The sequence below is a fragment of the Cherax quadricarinatus genome, chromosome 82 (genome assembly GCF_038502225.1).
Source record: "Cherax quadricarinatus isolate ZL_2023a chromosome 82, ASM3850222v1, whole genome shotgun sequence".
Taxonomy (NCBI): Eukaryota; Metazoa; Arthropoda; class Malacostraca; order Decapoda; family Parastacidae; genus Cherax; species Cherax quadricarinatus.
Window position 1 is genome coordinate 13,689,405 of NC_091373.1, and position 5,000 is coordinate 13,694,404.

Here is a 5,000-nt window from a genome sequence, read left to right on the forward strand (position 1 = left end):
GTAACTTTTCTCTTTGACTCTACGGTGCTACCCCTATTTCCACTGAAACACCTCTAAATCGTTTGTTAAATTATCCACAGAATTCCTTCTTGTTCCTTCTTAAGTCTTATTACTTAATCTTCTGATGTGGCTGTAAAGCAGTTTCGGTTCTTAGATTTTGTGTCATTCTCAAACGATCCTTCAGCTTGTCTTCCCACCTTTGCATATTCGGTTTTGGTTCCAGTGTGCATGTCTCTTGGTTTCTTCTGCCCTTCACTCTCCATAGTTTTTTTTCTATGCTGTTGCATTCCGTGTTCTTTTCTGTCTATATCATTGGATGAACCATGTGCTCGCTTGTTTCTAAAAATTTCTCTTCTCTTGTATTTTCCGTTCTCTGTCTTCTATTATTTTGCTGCTAGGTACTCCGCATTCCTTGACATTCTTCCATAACTCTTTTCCATTACACTGCACTCAGCAACTGCCTCATCCCATCAAAGTTTCTTCTTCTGGAATATGGCGTCTTATTCTTCCCTCAATGTTTACTTCAGTACTGTAAGGTCGCCAGCACCCGGAGGCCTCGCATACCCGATTACACGTGAACAAAATGAACTTATGGTATATACAAAATCCAGTTGTGGAAAAAGACACTTATGTACAGTTCAGGACATTAATTAGAGGAAACGTTTCGCCACGTGTGGCTTCTTCAGTCCAAATGCAGAGATAACTAAGAACTTGTATAAACAGTAGCAGGAGTCAGGTGGGAAGCTGCGAGAGGATAGTAGCAGATACTGGATAGTCCCCTCCTTTCTCTCTTTTGTAATTGGCTTGTTTACGCACAGTCTTCCATCACCATACGCGTTATCTATGTGGGCTCCAATATTAGCAGTCTTTTTGTTTGTGGTTTAACTCTCCTATGAAAAGTAACTTTGTTGCCGAAATGGCTCTGTTTACTATGGTGGCATCCATAATTTAGTTGTTTAAGTAAAAAAAAAAGATGTCGTGAGTTGTACGTCACTCCTCATACTACCTTATCTCCCCTCACTCTTGACTGATATAATATTTAATCGTTAGACTTTTTTTCTCTTCCAAACTCAACTGATTTCTGGTGAGCAATACAACTCTTTTCCCTTCCCTATTTATTCTTTCCTCATTATTTGATGTCATGCTGGGAATAGACATCTGTTATCATTTCAGTTAGTTCTGTCCTGTAATAGCTGTTTGAGGGTTGCCTCTGCTATCCAGTCTTTCAGTCTGACACTTTTGTTTGACAATCCATTTGCATCTGTTTAATATTTTGAGCATCCGTTATTTTGCTGTTCTCTGGTTTGTATTGTTTTGGCTTGAGGTACATTGCTCATCTATAAGGAGGGGAAGAGATGAGTCTGGAGTTCATGTGCTCATTGCTACATGAGGAGAGGTCACGATTATTGTGGCTGGGGGGAGGAGGATATGTGCAAAGTTATTGTTGTCGTTCGGGAAGCAGGGGTGGCTTTTGGGCTGTGCCTGCTAAAAGATTTTATTGTGGCAACACTTCGCTCTACAGAAGCTTTGTCAAGCTGTTACAGTAACGGCTTGACAAAGCTCCTGGAGAACGAAGTATTGCCACAATAGAATGTCATCGCTACAAGATGGAAGGACGTCGAGCCTTGAAAATTTCTTCTGAGTGCTACCTCATACTGGTATTATATAACAACGTAAGAATAGAGGAACACTACCGTAGGCCTACTGGCCCATGCAAAGCATGTCTTTATCAAAACCTCCCATATACTTGATCAACCTTTTCCCAAAGCCGCCCACGAATTTTCTTTAGTACCTCAGGTACTAATTAAACCCAGCCCTTTTTTCTCATAAAGTTTTCCAATCTTTTTTTAAAGCTACCCAAGGTCTTAGCTTCAATCACCCTACTCGGGAGATTGTTCCACGCATGGACAACTCTGTTCGAAAACCCATACTTACCTACGTCCTTTCTAAATCTAAATTCATCTAATTTAAAGCCATCCTTTTGTTTCTCTTACTTGTAACTGACGATTTTTACATGCTCCTTAAACTGTTCTCTTAACATTTACATTCTGCCTCAATTTTGGAACACACAGTAATATTCTCTAACTCTTCAGAAACGCTGAAGAATGAGACTACTGGATTGAAGAAGCCACTGACTGGCGAAACTTTTCCATAATAAAGAGTCCCAAATGTCGCACAAGTGTCTCAATCCTCAACCTACTGGTTTTCTAAACCATTACATCACATCTTCAGAAACGGTTTATGTCAGATCTTATTCTGAGCTCGCTGTGACAATAAGGTTAGATTTATGAGGATTTTCATTGTCCCTAGAGTACTTCCCGATCCTCAGAATTTTTTGTTACTAGAGTACTTCCCGATCCTCAGATTTTTTTGTTGCTAGAGTACTTCCCGATCCTCAGATTTTTTTGTTGCTAGAGTACTTCCCGATCCTCAGATTTTTTTGTTGCTAGAGTACTTCCCGATCCTCAGATTTTTTTTGTTACTAGAGTACTTCCCGATCCTCAGAATTTTTTGTTACTAGAGTACTTCCCGATCCTCAGAATTTTTTGTTACTAGAGTACTTCCCGATCCTCAGATTTTTTTGTTACTAGAGTACTTCCCGATCCTCAGATTTTTTTTGTTACTAGAGTACTTCCCGATCCTCAGATTTTTTTGTTACTAGAGTACTTCCCGATCCTCAGATTTTTTTGTTACTAGAGTACTTCCCGATCCTCAGATTTTTTTTGTTACTAGAGTACTTCCCGATCCTCAGATTTTTTTGTTACTAGAGTACTTCCCGATCCTCAGATTTTTTTGTTACTAGAGTACTTCCCGATCCTCAGATTTTTTTGTTACTAGAGTACTTCCCGATCCTCAGATTTTTTTTGTTACTAGAGTACTTCCCGATCCTCAGATTTTTTTGTTACTAGAGTACTTCCCGATCCTCAGATTTTTTTGTTACTAGAGTACTTCCCGATCCTCAGATTTTTTTGTTACTAGAGTACTTCCCGATCCTCAGATTTTTTTTTGTTACTAGAGTACTTCCCGATCCTCAGATTTTTTTTTGTTACTAGAGTACTTCCTGATCCTCAGAAATTTTTTTCATCTGCTCTAAATGTTCCTTTTTCCTAAACATTTAATAAGTGATAATATCTCATGCTCCTCCTCCTCGATCTACCATCAGTTTCCTAAAGTTCACAGATTATCCAGCTACTTCCCTGTTTCTTCCTCACATTATCTTTCCCTCCAGATTGCTTTTTTTGTTGTCACCAGTTGCCTTGTTATCTGTCTCCTGCGTCCTGGTCTAAGGGAATCTTTGTTAATGGCTATTCTTCTTTGCATCTGTTTCTTCTGCTCCTGTCTTTTCCTTCAATAATACTGCCCCCTTCTTCCACCCTTCACCCCCATTTTCTTTGACGTCGCCTTCAATTTTTTTTTTATTGTTAGGTTAAAGGACATAGATACAACTAATGTGACATTTTGTTGTGGCAACGTTTCTCTCCCCAGGAACTCTGTTAAGCCGTAACTGCTTGACAAAGTTCCTGGAGAGTAAAACTTTGTTACAATGGAATGTCACATTAGTTTCATGTGTTCTTTTACCCAACATTGTCGGTAATTCTAGCATTACTATTAACGTTTTCATTTCCTAATTCAATTTTTGTACTCTCTCTTTGGCTTTCTATTCCCCTTGTTTATTTATTAGGTTCCAAATTGTCACAAAACTGCTCTACATGTGATATCAGTCACTTCAGGTGAAGTGTATATCAGTTACAGTACTTTGTTTATATTCTTATTTCATTCATCTTGCAGCAGGTTACCATGCAAAGCCTGTACCAAGTAGTTACTAGTTTGTCGAAGGCACTTGTCAATAGACACTTGGCCTGTTTTGTGTGTAGTGTGAGTGCGGTGCGTAGTAGCAGTAACAGTAGTAGCATTAGTAATAGTAATAGTAGTAGTAGTAGCAGCAGCAGCATTAGTAACAGTAGTAGTAGTAGTAGCATTAGTAATAGTAGTACTAGTTGTTACTAGCTGTTAAAGACACTTGTCGATGCACACTTGGCCTGTTGTGGTGTGTGAGAGTTGTGTGTTTTGTGTTGTGTGGTGTGTGTGTGTATATATGTGTGTGTGTGTGTGTGTGTGTGTGTGTGTGTGTGTGTGTGTGTTTTGCACTCGCCTAATTGTATTCACATAGTTGTGGTTGCAGGAGTCCATTCACAGCTCCTGGCCCCGCCTTATCACTGGTCGCTACTGAGTCACTCCCTTCCTGCTCCATGAGCTTTATCATACATCTTCTTTCAAGACTATTCCACTTCCTGACAACTCTATGACTGAAGAAATACATCCTAAAATCCCTGTGACTCATCTGAATCTTTAACTTTCAATTGTGACCCCTTGTTGGTGTGTCCCATCACTGAAACATCCTGTCCCTGTCCACCTTGGCGATTCCTCTCAGTATTTTATATGTTGTTATCACGTTCCCTCTGTCCATCCCGTCCTCCAGTATCGTCAGGTCGATTTCCCTTAATATCTCCTCGTATTGCATGCGCCTTAGCTTCGGGACTAGTCTTGCTACAAACTTTTGCACTTTCTCTAATTTACTGACGTGCTTGGCCAGGTGTGGGTTCCAAACTGGTGCTTCATACTCCAATATGGGTCTGATGTACACGGTGTAAAGAGTCCTGAACGACTCCGTACTGAGATGTCGGAATGCTACTCTTAAGTTTGCTAGTCGTCCGTATGCCGCAGCAGTTATTTGGTTGATGTACGCCTCAGGAGATGTGTTCGGTGTTATACTCACCCCAAGATCCTTTTCCTTGAGTGAGGTTTGTAGGCTTTGGCCCCCTAGACTGTATTCTGCCTGCAATCGTCTTTGCCCTTTCCCGATCTTCAAGTCTTTGCACTTGGAGAGTGGTTGAACTCCAAGAGCCATTTCCTGGACCAAGCCTGTAGCCTGTCCAGATCCCCGTGTACTCATGCCTCGTCTTCCTCCGAATGAATTCTCCGTAACTTGACATCGCCCG

General features: G+C 40.6%; 1 long non-coding RNA gene across 1 annotated transcript in view; it reads right to left on the bottom strand.

Annotated features, from left to right (window-relative positions):
• Positions 1 to 5,000, bottom strand: part of LOC138855124 (uncharacterized) — a 468,769-nt gene that overhangs the window by 407,282 nt on the left and 56,487 nt on the right. The window lies entirely within an intron of this gene.